This window comes from Symphalangus syndactylus, chromosome X (assembly GCF_028878055.3).
Source record: "Symphalangus syndactylus isolate Jambi chromosome X, NHGRI_mSymSyn1-v2.1_pri, whole genome shotgun sequence".
In the NCBI taxonomy this organism is placed as follows: Eukaryota; Metazoa; Chordata; class Mammalia; order Primates; family Hylobatidae; genus Symphalangus; species Symphalangus syndactylus.
This window is the reverse complement of record NC_072447.2, coordinates 134768645-134784447: the sequence shown is the minus strand read 5'-3', so window position 1 is coordinate 134784447 and position 15803 is coordinate 134768645. Positions and strand designations below refer to the sequence as shown.

General features: G+C 40.9%; 1 pseudogene; it reads left to right on the top strand.

Annotated features, from left to right (window-relative positions):
* The first annotated feature begins 558 nt into the window (after window positions 1-558).
* The window catches only part of LOC129475894 (MAPK regulated corepressor interacting protein 2-like), a 91264-nt pseudogene continuing 76019 nt past the window's right edge, over window positions 559-15803 (top strand).

Sequence of the window (15803 nt, the reverse complement as noted above, 5' to 3'; positions counted from 1 at the left end):
AAGAAATGTTATGAGAGTTAGCAATAAAGTACTATTAGTTACTCCATACCATTGGAAATTTCCCATTACCTAACATTGTGTGAAATATTCAAGGCACTAAATACTACCTATAGTTTGATGAGGATGGAATTGAAGGGAGTAATTAATGTGATTGTGTGTGTGTGTTGAACACTTCGTTGTGCAAATAAGGGAGTATATTAATAAGCCTATCGCTTTAGTTAAATAGTATCACCTCTCATGAACAATCATAGAACCCATTTATAATATTTGAATGCATGTAGCCATCAAGCTGCTGATGGTGGTTGCTTCATGAAAATGGGATTTACGATGAAGTGTTTTTGTTTGTCCTTCATAGATTTGAATATTCTAAGAGATTTCTCAAAAAGCTGATATTCACAATTTGAGAAGCAATCAAGAACAAACCTGTGCTGAAAAAGTTGGTGCAAATTCCTTATTGACCACAGATGGAATTCAATAATTTATATTTCTTCGAAACGTAGAAAAACGGAATATTGGGATCTGGTGGGGGGGCCGGCGGTGGTCTGGGAGCGGCGCGCCATGTACACCATCACCAAAGGGCCCAGCAAGCTGGTGGCGCAGTGCCGCACAGGTCTCAAGCAGCAGCAGGTGGAGGGCCAGCTCCACTAGCTCCTGAAACGCCTGCAGCCCGCGCCACCGACCTTGCAGCCCCAGCGGGCGCAGCCCCTCGCGCAGCCGCCAGGACCCTGGCCCCTGCCGAGTCCAGGCCCAAGGCTTGTGTTAAATCGTGTGAATGGCCGGAGTGCCCCCTCCAAGTCCCCATCCCTCCAGAGGACCCGGGAGACCTACACACTGGCCCACAAGGAGAATGTCCTCTTTGTGTCCGAAGCCTGGCAGCAGGTGCAGCAGCAGCTGGATGGTGGCCCAGCCAGTGAGGGCGGGCCAAGGCCTGTGCAGTACGTGGAGAGGATCCCCAATCCCCGGCTGCAGAACTTCGTTCCCTTCCCTTGGCCCAGCTGTCGCAAGCTGCTATGGCCAGGGGCCGAACCCATCTGACCTCAGTCCTGCTCACTGTGCCCAGGGACCAGAGACCAGCCCCTGGGGATGTCGGAGAGGAGCTCCAGGCTAATAACGTCGAGAAACTGCCAAAAAAAAAGGAAAGAAAGAAAAGAGAAAGGGAATACTGATAATAGATCCGCATTTTGAAATTACTTGTTTCTTGGTGGTGGCATTAACTGTGACCTACCTGCTTTTCTTTATACAGGGCTACCGTATCTGAAAATATTGTAAAGAAGCAGATCTAATTTCAAGAAATGCCAAAAACAGGAAGGCACTCTTAAAAAAAACCTAGCATCCCACAAAATGTTTGAGAATAATCTTTAAGAATATTTAACAAGTTTGCAAATGTTTAAGCTACAATAAATGTAGAGAACATATTTGAACACTGGACATAAAAATACATGGGAACTTTAAATAGAGAAGTTCTTATATGACCAATAGAAGACGTGAATGTGTGATAAAACCATTTTAAAAGTCATTTCCTATTGGGATTGACAGACCACTTATTTATGGTATATATACACCTATGTGTGTACACATGTTTACTAACCATAGTCATGATTAGTCATGGGAGTGATTAGTCATGGTAGTCATTTCAGTTAGCATGCTCTGTGCCTATATCCGTATGTATGTGTGTATGTACTTATTTATACAAAACAAGATGTTAAGGAGAATTCGTACATGCATTTAATGCAAGCAAATACTTTCTCTTCAAAACTTTGTCAGAATACACATCTGGTCTGATCCAAACCACAATGTACAGATTAATCCAATTTTAATATAGATTTATTTTTTGTGTGAACCAAAATATAGTAGGCGTATGTATGTATACATTGAAAAGTGTGGAAGAAAATAATCCAAAATGTTATCAGTTGTCTTAACAGATTTTATGATGATGTTATTCTTCTTGACGTACACAAGATTATTTTTAAACTACGTGGCAAACACCATTCTTTTTTAATTTTTTTTTTTTTTTTTTTTTTTAGAGACTGAGGTGTCACTATGTTCTTCAAGCTGCTCTGCTCCTGGGCCCAAGCTATTCTCCTGCCTCAGCCTCCCAAGAAGCTGAAACTACAAGAACACGAGACTGTACCTGGCTTGCAAACACCATTGCTAATAAGAAGATATTGTAAGACTGATACTCAAGAGATAAGAGGTAACGCACACACACACACACCCACACATGCATGCAGGCACACACATACACACTCAAGTCACAAGAAGAAGCTGAAAAATATTTAATGGCATAGGAACATGTGGAAATATAAATTATTCACTGTTAAACGGGGACAATTTTTAAAACTCTGTAACTATCTTTTTTTTTTTTTTTTTTTGAGACAGTCTCACTCATTCTGTCGCCCAGGCTGGAGTGCAGTGGCGTGATCTCGGCTCACTGCAACCTCCACCTCCTGGGTTCAAGCGATTCTCCTGCCTCAGCCTCCTGAGTAGCTGGGACTACAGGTGTGGCCCACCACACCTGGCTCATCTTTGTATTTTTAGTAGAGACAGGGTTTCACCATGTTGGCCGGGCTGGTCTCAAACTCTTGATCTCAAGTGATCCACCGGCCTCGGCCTCCCAAAGTGTTGGGATTACAGGCGTGAGCCACTGAGTCTGCTCCAAAACTGTGTAACTTCTAATGGGAGTTTATACAGATGTAAGTATATGTATCATGCCCTGTGGAACAATGTATTACATACAATGATGTGCGCTGTCTTGGCCTTCTCTTCCTACTTCTACCAAACACTTTCTGACAATTCATCACATAACCTGAGAAAATGGAGGAGGACTCCCTGGTTGTCTGGGGAGAGGAATAGGTCAAAGATCACCTAGACTTGTGAATTGTTGGCTCATGATGATCTCCAGGCTTCTGACCATTTATTCTCGCTTTTCTTCTCTGATCCGTCTAATTTCCGGCCTGAGACAGACATTTTGATACCAAGTGAAAGTACTGAGCCAACCCACATGGACTAAGTATGGAAAACATTTAATTTCTTGAAAGAACAAGATTCCTGATGAGGATGGGTGGTTTAGGCTTTGACTTGACTTCACATGGAAAAGAAAAGCAAAAGTACAGGAATTTGCACACGTTGCCCCAAACTGTGCAAAATGCAAGGCAGCCATGTTTCCTGGCGCATTTGTCTCTGGGTGGCGTTTTTTCAGACAGGAAGGGCGGGAGAAGACTGCTCCAAGACAGGGCGTCCTTGAAAATCTGAAGCCCTACTGTCACCGTGAGGAAATCGTTTAAAGACAGACTAGGCCATTACAGCGTCCTTCCTGGGAAGCCTCGCTGTGGGGGAAAGTCTGGTCTGTGAGGAGGTGAAAGAGGATTGGGCTCCAGGCTAGGTCTTGTTGCCTTCTCCTCTAAGGCCTGAAGAGAGACCTGGACTTTGGCGGTATCTTGGTGTAGAACCTGGAGAGCGAGGGGCTTGGAGTGAAGCAGCAGCTGCCAGGCGGTCCTGGTACAAGAAGTCGTGGGTCGGGGCCTCAGTTCCTCCTGGTGTGGGCAGGACAGCAGGAACCCTCTCAAAGACACATGTAGGCTCTTATGGGCATCTCTTTCCTGTTCCTGCCCCTTGGAGCAAGAGTCAGGTTTTCACGAGCTGTCATCTTGCTATGGATCTTTGGGTGTCTGGTAGCATCAGTGTCGCGCACAACGAACAGGGTTATTCCAAGGGAAGTTTACAGGATTTGCTATTAGAACCTTCACACTCCAGGTTCTGTAGCAAGATACCGCCAATGTCCAGGTCTCTTTTAAAGCCTTAGAGGAGTAGGCGAGGCTTCCTGGCATAGAGGCCAAGCCTCTTCCACCTCTTACCGGACCAGACCTGCCCCAACAGGTAGCCCTCACCACAACTCTGTAATGGCGTAGGGTTTCGTTAAACGACATCCTCACGATGGCAGTAGTGCTCCAGATATGCCAAGAAGTCTTGCCTTGGCGCCCTCTACTCCCGCCCTTCCTGTATGAAAAAACGCCACGCATCGACAAAGGCGCCACTAACCATGGCTGCCTTGCATTTAGCCCAGTTTGGGGCCAGCTGGTCTTACCGCTGCACTTTTGCTTTTGTTTTCCACTTGAAATCCAACAAGGCCCGCCTTCATCAAGAATCTTGTGCTTTCAGAAATTAAATATCCTCCTGTCCAAGGCTTTGAGGGTATGATTTATTTCACAGAGTTACGGGGCCAGTACATTTTATGGTATAAAATTATCTTTTTCAGGGGATGAAGGCACAAGGAGAAAATTACTTGAAACTTGGAGATCTTCTCTGGCAATCAATTTACAAATTCTGGTGTTCTTTGATCTGGCTCCTCGCCCAGACAACCAGGGAGTTCTTCATGTTCTAGCCTCACGTGTTGCACTATAGGCAGTAATTTGGCATCTGCCATAGAGGAGGGATCAGATAGTTGTCATTGCTGCCCGCCACATGTACTCCACATGGAATGATACTCATAGTGCATATGTTCAATTCCTGTCGAGGTTACACAGAGTTATATCTCATGGTCGCATCATTAAACATCAAAATACAACATTTCCCATGTGTTACATATACTTCAAGTATTTCCTGAGACTTTACACGGTGCCTATGTGGGGAATGGATGGGTGCGTTATGTTTTCTCCCTTTGAGCAAGAGTTAGCAGCCTTTCAGGCAGTGTCACTCTGCTGTGAGGCATGAGTCATTTGTTGCAGCAATGTGAGAACACCAAGGACATACCAGTTCCAGGTGGGATGTAGCAGGAGCGAGTAAGTTTTCTGAGGGTCTCAAGGGTACCCAATTGTCTGGAGACTAGAAGGGCATAAAGAGAAATTGAACCACTGAACTAATCAAGGAAGAGTTACATCTTCTTCTAGTGGACTGTTGTACATAAACACATAAACCAAAAACAGTGAAAGGGATTGAAAATCAATCTACATTTTAATAGTATTTGTTGGAGATGGCGTTACCCGTGATCTGACTTCACATTATCATGTATGACTATTGTGGCAGGGATGTTTTCAAGAAGCATGATTGTTTCTACAAATTCAAAAACAGGTGGCAAAAGTGACATCAATGAAAATTATGCATTAGGGAACTTCTGTAGTCCCTCTCTCCAGAAAGGCAACTCAAAACAATCAAGAATCTATAATTAGAAGATCATTTTCTCAACACGATATATGGGGTATTTATAAAAAATCTACAGGTAGTATTATACTCAAGAGTGAAAGACTGAAAGCTTTCCTCCTAAGATCATGAACAAGGCAAGAATGCACACTTTTGCCCTTTTCTTGAACAGTACACTTAAAATTCTAGTCAGGGTCATCAGACAATGAAGATATATAAAAGACATCCAAGTTGAAAAGAAAAAAAAATGGAAATTATCTCTCTTCATAAAGATGATGATCTTATAAAAATGCTTTAAAATGCAGAAAAGCCATATTAGAGCTAATGAACAATATTCAGCAAGCCCCGCAGGATAGAACATTACATCGTAAAAATCAGTTATAGTTGTGTACACTAGCAATGAACAATCTGAAAATTGAATTAAGAAAGCAATTCCATTTATAATAGCATCAAAATAAATCATATCTTAAGGAGAATATTTCACTAAACAGATGAAAGACTTGTACATTGAAAATCACAAAATATTGGAGAAGAACTTAAAGATTACCTGGATTTTTAAAAAGGACATCCTGTGGTAATGAGTTAGAAGACTAAATATTTATAATATGGCAATACTAGCCATAGAGATCTATAGATTTAATGTAATCCTAATTATTATTTCCATGAGCATTTATTTTTGGGAAAAAGAGCAAATTCTAAAGATCCTATTAAATTGCAAGAGATCTGAGTAACCAAAGTTTGAGTAAGAAAAACCAAGGTGGAAGACACACTTCTAGATTTCAAAATTTACTAGAAAATCTAGAGTAATCAAAGCAGAGTGATGATCAAATAAGAATACACACAGTGATTAATGGAAGAGATGAAGAGTCTGAAAATAAACCCAGACATTGTGGTCAATTGACTTTTCACAAAGTTATCAAGTTCATTTAATGAGACATGAATAGACTCCTTAAGAAATAGTGCTTAGACAACTGGTTATCTACATGCAAAAGGATGAAGTTAGACCTCTACCTCACATCATGTGCAAAAATTAACTCAAAATGTATCAAATGTCTAAAGGTAACAGTTAAAGCTATAAAACCTTCAGGGAAACTATAGGAATAAGTCTTCAAAACTTTAGATTTGGCAATGATTTTTTAGCTATACCGCCAAAAGCACCAATAACAAAAGAAAAAATAAATTGGACTTCCCTGGAATTAAAAACTTTTTGCATCAAAGTGCACAATTCAGAACTTGAAAAGCCAACTTACGGAGTGGGAGGAAATATTTCCAAATCAATTATCTAAAAACTGCTAATATCCAATACATATAAAGGACTCTGAAAAACAACAAAAGACAACCCAATTTTTAAAAAATAGGCCAAGGGAGAGTGACATCACCAAAATGGTAGAGTGGAAGCAATCTGACTTTACCCCAAAGAAAACTAAAAACAGCTGTCTAGTGCCAAGATTGTCACAAGCAATATTGCAGAACTGAAAATTGAGACTATGACGATCTGTGGGTCCACAAGAAAGTGAATACATATGAGCAGCTGGAAAGATTAATGGACTTCTGTCTCTGTGATTCCCCAACTCGAAGCTGCTAGGCACCATGTAGAAAATTCCCCCTGGACTCACGGTTTCCTCTGTAAAATGTGAGATCCAGGCAGGCAGCTAGCTTCTCTCCCATTTTGGTGTCCTTTGCAGGAATGCTGTTCTTGCCTCACTCCCTAGAAAGCATCCTGACTGCCTGTAGGAAGAAAAATCTCCGAGGGCAGCTAGAGACAAAAAGTGGAGTCGAAGCTAGCAACCTCAGTGCATTAAATCTGGGGACTCGTCTTTTACTGAGACAAAGAAGACCTCAAATCAGAGGGCATCAGCAGCAACATGAAAATGAACAGGAATGAAAAAAGAACCGGAAAGGCTATACTCTGGCCCAGCGTGGTGGCTCACGCCTGTAATTCCAGCGCTTTGGGAGGCCAAGGCAGGTGGATGACCTGAGGTCAGGAGTTCAAGTCTAGCCTGGCCAACATGGTGAAACCCTGTCTCTACTAAAAATACAAAAATTAGCTGGACGTGGTGGCACACGCCTGTAATCCCAGCTACTTGGGAGGCTGAGGCAGGAGAATTCCTTGAATCCAGGAGGCAGAGACTGCAGTAAGCCGAGATCATGCCATTGCATTCCAGCCTTAGCCACAGAGCGAGACTCCATCTCAAAAAAAAAAAAAAAAAAAAAGAAAGAAAGAAAGAGGGAGAAAGGCCATACTTAGATAAAATAGATTAAAAGTCAAAAACTGTAAAGAGAGACAAAGAAGGTCACTGTATAACAATGAAAATGCCAATACAGCAAGAGGATACGACAATTGCATGTATCTATGTACCCAACACTGGAACACAGAAATACATAAGGCAAACATTTGAAGATCTAAACAGAGTGCTAGAATGGCATACAACAATACTGGGAGACTTTAGTACTCCACTTTCAGTAATGGACAGCTTATCTAGACAAACACTGAAATTAAACTGTTCTCTAGACCAAATAAACTTAACTGACCTTTACAAAATATTTCATCCAATTGCTATAGAATATACATTCTTGTCATTAGCATATGGAACATTCTCCAGTATAGAGCATATGTTAGGCCACAGAACAAGGCTAAACAAATTTAAGAAAAGACCCGAAAATATGAAATTACTAGAAGAAAAGCCTGGGGAAATGCTTTAAGACATTGTTCTGGGGAAAGATATTTGTATAAGATCTGAAAAGCACTGGCAATCAAAGCGAAAATAGACAAATGAGAGTAAATCAAGCTAGAAAGCTTCTGCACAGCAAAGAAAACAACAAAGTGAGGAGACAACCTACAGAAAGAGAGAATATCTTAGCAAACTATTCGTCTAACAATGGAATAACAAATCACAATGTAAAACAAACTCAGCTCAATAACCAAAAACCAAATTATCTGATTTACAAATGGGCAAATGATCTGAATAGACATTTCTGAAAAAAAGACACAAATGGCCAACAGATACATGAAAATATGTTAAACATCACTAACCGTCAGGGAAACGCAAATCAAAACCACGTGAGATACCATGTTACCCCAGTTCAAATGGCTCTTACTAAAAAGACAGAAAATAACAGATGCTGGCTAGTAAGCAAAGAGGAATGCTTGTATACTGTTGCTGCAAATGTGTATTAATACAGCCACTATGGGACATGGGATGGAGTTTCCCCAAAAGCTAAAAATAGTTACCATATGATGCAGCAATTCCACTGCTGAGTATATATTCAAAAGAAAGGAAATCAGTACAGCAAAGAGATATATGCATTGCCATGTTTATTGCATCATTATTCACAATAGCAAAAATATAGAATCAACCTAAGTGTTCATTGATGGATGAATGGATTAAGAAAATGTGGCATGCATATAAAACGGAAGATTATTGAGCCAGAAAAAGGAATAAAATCCTGTCATCTGCAGCAACATGAATGGAACTGTAGGACACTACATCAACTGAAATAAGCCAGATACAGAAAAACATATTATCACCTGTTCTCACTCATATGCAGAAGCTGAAAAGAATCCATCTAATGGAACTACAGAGTAGAATGGCAGATAGCAGGAAGTTAGGAAGGGAGGGGAATAAAAAAAGATTGATTAATGGCTACAAAAACACAGTTGGACAGAAGGAGTAAGTTCTAGTGTTCAATAGCATAGTTAGGGCGACCATAGTTAGCAATAATTTAATGCTTATTTCCAAATACCTAAAAGAACATTTGAAATGTTTCCAACATAAATAATAAATGCATTAGGTGACGAGTATCCCAGTTATCCTTTTTTGGTTATCACACATTTTATGAAAATATATGTACTACATAAATATGTACAAGTATATGCAAATTTTAAAAATAGGCAAAGGTCTTAAATATACAATTCTCCAAAGAAGATATACAAATAGCCAACAGTTCTATGAAAGATGCTTCCTGGCCGGGCGCGGTGGCTCACGCTTGTAATCCCAGCACTTTGGGAGGCCGAGGCGGGCGGATCACGAGGTCAGGAGATCGAGACCACGGTGAAACCCCGTCTCTACTAAAAATACAAAAAATTAGCCAGGCGTGGTGGCGGGCGCCTGTAGTCCCAGCTACTCGGAGAGGCTGAGGCAGGAGAATGGCGTGAACCCGGGAGGCGGAGCTTGCAGTGAGCCGAGATCGCGCCACTGCACTCCAGCCTGGGCGACAGAGCGAGACTCCGCCTCAAAAAAAAAAAAAAGAAAGATGCTTCCATTATTAGTCTTTTCAGAAACGTAAATCAAAACCACCTGATGATACCAATTAACACCCACTAGAATGGGAATTACTTAAAAAGAGCAAATATCGGTGGGGAGGTGGAGAAATTAGAACTCTTCTAGAGTGTTGGTGGAAATGCTAAATTGTGCACCTGCTACAGAAAGCAGTTTATCAGTACTTCAAAAACTTAAACATAGAAGGAACTATATGAGCTAGCAACTCTACTCCTATGTATACACCACATATGATTGAAAACAAATACTCAAACAAGTACATGTATATACTCACTGTATGTATTTATTAACAATACCCAAAAGGTGAACATAAGCAAACATCAATCACTTGGTGAATGGATAAACAAAATGTGATATATACATATGTATATTATTCAGCTACAAAAATAAATGAAGTACTGACATATATTACAACATGGATGAAATTTGAAAACATGCTAAGTGAAAGAAGAAAGAAAAAAAAGGCTACTTATTGTGATGATCAGTAGTGAGGGAAAGTAGATTAGTGTTTGCTAGGAGCTGGGCAGAGAGTGGAATGGGGAATGACTGCTTAATGAGTTCAGGGTTTTCTTTTGTGGTAATGAAAATTATTTGCCACTACATAGAGGTAGTGCTTGCACTGCATTGTGAAAGTACTAAATGCCACCAAATTTGAACATTTTAATGGTTATTTTTATGTTACATGAATTTTACCAACACAGTTTCAAAAAGTGCCAATATTTTTAAACCTATCATTATTTCCAAGAATAACTAATTATATTTGAAAAGTACTCAAGTTATCAGTGAAGAAAACTTGTTTTAACAATTATACTACAGGGGAATTTGAACATTAGTTTATAAATGTACATATTATATGTGCATAGGAAAGAGATCATAATACATAACATAGATATTTTAAAAGTGATTACTTCTTCTCACTAGGTTTGACCTACCATATGTTTTCTGCTTGTAATTTCTTAAAGTTTTTCTAGAGTAAAATATAAAAAAACTCAAGCACTCAAAAGTATATATTGATATGGATATATTCAAAGATTATAAGGTGATGCTGAAGATTTTGTACAAAATTGCAAACAGTATGAATCCAATTATATTGAATGTAAAATGTGTGTGGGACTGTGTGTATTCATATCTGTTTATATGCATATACAGATTTTAAAATGCCATATATATTTTTTTTAGACAGGGTCTCACCGTGTCATCCAGGCTGGAGTGCAGTGGCATGATCGTGGCTCACAGCAGCCACCACCTCCCTGGGCTCCAGTGATCCTCTCGCCTCCACCTCCTGTGTAGCTTGGCCCACAGGTGCATGCCACCATGCCCAGATATATTTTGTATTTTTTGTAGAGACAGGGTCTCACTAAATTGCACAAGATGGTCTCAAACTCCCGGACTCAAGCAGTCCTCCTGCCTCAGCCTCTTAAAATGTTGGGATTACAGTCATGAGCCACCACACCCAGCCAATGGCATATGTTTTAAATCACAGTCAGTGTCATAGTGATTATATGTTTGAATATGGCATTTTTGGCCAATAAATTCATATCCTTAATTCATAGTTACATAGACAGTAATGAAATATTGTAGCTGCATGTGACTGGTATGAATACATCCATCTTACAGTTTTCTTAGGGTTCACATCTAACTGACTGTGAGAGATGCCTAATTCAATTATCATGTATTGAATTTTGTTTTGCTTCTTTTGAGTTTTTAAAGATAAAATTTGAAGGTAAGAATTAGAGCTAAAATCTCAAGAATAATTTTAAAATCCTAATTTTCAGAGATATAAGTATGTATAATATACATATTTATATGATATGTAAATATTTATGTGTTTATCTACATATAAACACATTTTTAGATTAAAAAGAGCAAACAGAGCTTATTTTTTAATGACTAGTATAATCACAAAGTTCTCTGCAAATAATTTATTGTCTAAAATCAAGAAATTGTAAATTTTTTATGACAATGTCAAAAATTGGTCAGGAACCAAATTTTAGAATGAAAATTTTTACTTTACAATACATAGCTAAATCCAATTTTTTTTTTTTTTTTTTTTTTTTCTGAGACAGGACCTCCTTCTGTTGCCCAGGTGGAAGTGCACTGGTGTGATGTCAGTTCACTGCAACCTCGGCCTTCCGGGTTCAAGCGATTCTCCTGCCTTAACCTTCTGAGTAGGTGGGATTATAGGTACTCGCCACTACACCTGGCTTATTTTTGTACTTTCAATAGACACGGCGTTTCAACATGTTGCCCAGGCTGGTCTCAAACTCCTGACCTCAAGTGATCCGCCCGACTTGGCCTCCCAAAATGTTGGGATTACAGGCATGAGCCACTGCGCCTGGCCTGAACCCAGTTTAAATGTAAATTTACTGTGGTGTTTGACTGTTTGACTGTATATATAGAACTTTTATCTATGTATTGAAAGTGGGAGCAAATACGAAAAAGGGTATCAGTGTTTTTTATTTTTATTTTTTGAGACAGATTCTCGCTCTTGTTGCCCAGCCTGGAGTGCAATGGTGCGATCTTTGCTCACTGCAAACTCCACCTCGCGGGTTCAAGCGATTCTCCTGTCTCAGCCTCCCGAGTAGCTGAGATTATAGGCATGTGACACCACGCCCAGCTAATTTTTATATTTTCAGTAAAGGCGAGTTTTCGCCATGTTGGTCAGGCTGGTCTCAAGCTCCTGACCTCAAGTGATCCGCCTGCCTCGGCCTCCCAAAGTGCTGGGATTACAGGCGTGAGCCACCGCGCCCAGGCTTCAGTGTTTAATACACAGTTGTATGGCATTGCTTTTCTCTTGATCACCACATTTTTTTAAGCATCTTTGCAAATCCCACCTCTTTGTTACTAATGTGAAAATATAGGACTGATTCCTAACTGATAAACAGTAACACACATACACAGCAAACTCATAGGACATAGTTGTAAGCCATTGCAGTTTAATGACCCGGGAAAATGTTTGCGTTACACTGTTACATAATGAAACTGTAAGACAAAATCCTGGGATCCATCTGATTAGCATTTATAGTCATTCCTGTATTTGTGTACATTCAAGTAGGGTTGTGTGTGTCTGTCAAGCTTGAGAGCTATCTGGACTCTTATGTTAGAGCCCCACTAAATAGCGGCCTCCCTCTCAACATACAAAGCCTACTGACTAGGTCTGAACACGGAGTAAAACTCCCAGGGAACCTGGGTAGGGAGTCAAGAGAAGAAACACATGGTTTCTAGTGCCCAGATTTGCTGTCCTCCAAGACCTCAGATGTCAACATGTTTTTTTTTCCTTTCTCTTTAGACATGGATCCCTGAGGTCGGTCCCCAATACTACAAGACAATTTGATATCATAATAGAACACTGCAGACACAATGCTGAGTGAAGAAGAGGAGAAATGGGAAGACTTGGTTGAGCGGAAACTGAGTTCTTGAAAAGAGGAGATGCTTGATGAGGGTGAGTGGATTACACCTCAGTTTAATATCCAGCAGAAGCCCAAAGTGGAATACCTTTATGCAAATGTAGCAAAAAGTTAGGTAGCCATAGTTTCTGGTGTCTCTGTCTCTTCTTGGCCTTTTTTTTTGAAACGCGATGGGCGGGAGAGGAGCTCCTGGAACAAAGTTAGTTGGCTTTTCTCGCACAATACTGCCATCATGCGGAAATAGTTTCATAGCGTCCAAAGCCGTGAGCGTTTCCTCCATGTAAGCCCTAGCAGTTGTGGAAGGAAAAGCCGCCCAAGACACAAGTTGGCATTCCTACCCTTTTCTCTGAGGCGTGGCAGAAGCAATGGACAAGTGCAAAGTCTTAGTGAAGTATCTGCTGAGTGAGGGACCAGGACTAAGCTGTTTCCAGGAACTCCTGGTACAGGAAATAGAGGACAGGGCCTCAGTTTCCTCATAGTGGGGACAAGACTAGAAGATGACACAGCCAAGTGCAGACCCTTGGGGCATTTATATTATGAATATGCCCTTGGGAGTTTTAGGCAATCTGGCTGTCCCTGTGTTATGCGGCTGTGACATTTATAGCAGCATTGTTAGATTGCAATGGACAGGCCAGTTCCAGGGACCATCTATCTAAAGCCAGTGTCATTCACGTGGTCCTCGATACACAAGAATTCTAAACACCATTGCCTACAACTAGAGGGACCTCTGTAGAGGAGTGAGGATACACTGACATGCCTATGAGGGCCAGATCATCTTTTAGGAGAGCCGATTTGCTAAAGTGGATGAAGGCCAAGAATGTGATGGAAGGCCTAAGCAGTTATCTGAGCGCACAAGCCAGCAACTTCTGTGACTTTATAAGTTCAGGAGAAAGTCTTTTGTCATAATGAGACCCCGATGACATCTCATTTCTGTCAAGGAGGCCACATAGGTAGCTCTCTTCTGTTGGATGTCCCTGAGAAGGATGGCATTGTTTAGGCCTGAGCAAATCATTATTTACCTCATCCTAGCTAGTATTTTCTGTATCAGCTTCAAAGCTATTTCCCGATGAAGACATACAACCTTTGGTGTGGAGACCTCCAGATACTCTATGACTCATAACTGAAGAATCAATAAGAGTGGCTAAAATTGTATGGGTGACTTATTCCTCATGACATTCTTCCTCAGAATTTATTATCTCAGTATCTGAATTCTTAATGAAAGGAATTAATGTTAGTCTGGTTCTGCACTGTGACATTACAGTGCTTCAAGGGCTTGTTCAGGTATGACCTCTCCTGGCCTGAGGATTCAGGCGGGCATTCCAGGGCAAGGCATTCTAGGGTAGCTTGGCTTTTTTGACATCTTTGACTGTGTCTAGCTCTCTCTCTAGCTGGTTTTGTTGAGTTGAGTGATGATTTGCAGACATAGATGCCATTGGCATGCATGAATGTCTCGGAGACTCTGGGGGAAGCATTTCTCCATGATCTTTGTTCCTGGAAAGGACAAAAAAGATATCTTACCTCCCCAGAGTATTTCACCTAAAGTAGACTTAGACGTCTGCTAAACTGCCTCCTGTAGAGGAATAGTTTGACCCGACCATTTTCATGGAAGAATACAGACCTACCTATGGAACAGTATCTCATATCTGAAGGTAAAAATGCTGGTGGTGCCAATCCTAGAATTCTTTATGCTAAGTGGCCTTTTATTCACCCCTTGCTAACTATCTTTAATAGAGAGGCTGTGTGCCTGGGCAGTGGATGGAAGCCTGGAAAGGAAATCACACGTAGCCAAGTTCCAGTGGTAGTGACAAGGAGGTTGATTGGTTTATTCTGCAACGAAATGTAGTGTGGAGGGGCAATGAGCCTGTCATTCCCATTTAGATTGGGTACATGTCATTCATCTGCACCAGATAGTCCCTTTATCCTTCACATTTTTTTTTTTTTTTTTTTTGAGGCGGAGTCGCCTTCTGTCGCCCAGGCTGGAGTGCACTGGCATGATCTCGGCTCACTGCAACCTCCGTCTCCCGGGTTCAACCAACTCTCCTGCCTCTGCCTCCCAAGCAGCTGGGATTACAGGCATGCGCCACTACACACAGCTAATTTTTGTATTTTCAGTAGAGACCGGGTTTCACCATATTGGCCAGGCTGGTCTCGAACTCCTGACCTCGTGATCCACCTGCCTTGGCATCGCAAAGTGCTGGGATTACAGGCATGAGCCACTGCACCTGGCCCATCACAAAATCTTAATTGCATTCTCTGTGGCCTCATAAACAGCCATTCCCTGCCTCTGATTTAGGGAGAAAAGAAAAATTATAGAACCTTGAGGATTAAACCTACCACACGGTAAGATAAATGACAAAGTAAAGTGTATGTTACTCTACTTCTAACATGTCAGAACCTTAAACCAAACATATAGTCAAATATGTATTCTAGAGAGCCAAAATGCATGTCGTGATGCATCTGTAATAATTTAAACAAAAAATTGGCCAGGCATAGTAGCTCACGCCTGTAATCCCAGCACTTAGGGAGGCTGAGGTGGGCGGATCACCTGAGGTCGGGAGTTTGAGACCAGCCTGACCAACATGGAGAAACCCCGTCTTTAATAAAAATACAAATTTAGCCGGGCCTGGTGGTGCCTGCCTGTAATCCCAGCTACTTGGGAGGCTGAAGCAGGAGAATCGCTTGAACCTGGGAGGTGGAAGTTGCAGTGAGCCTAGATCAAGCCATTGCACTCCAGCCTGGGCAACAAGAGCAAAACTCCGTCTCAAAAAAAAAAATTATAAATAAATAAATACTGTCTACTTTTCTAAAGGAATGTTTTTGAGCATATATTTTTCAGATTTTCCTTCATTTACACTGAAGGCTTGAAATGTTGAAAACAACGCTTAGTATTGATGATATTTAAATGAATTCATGCTCCTGAAAGCTTTGTTAAAATACACACTTAATCTGCTCCAAACCACAATGTAGAGTGTAACCCAAT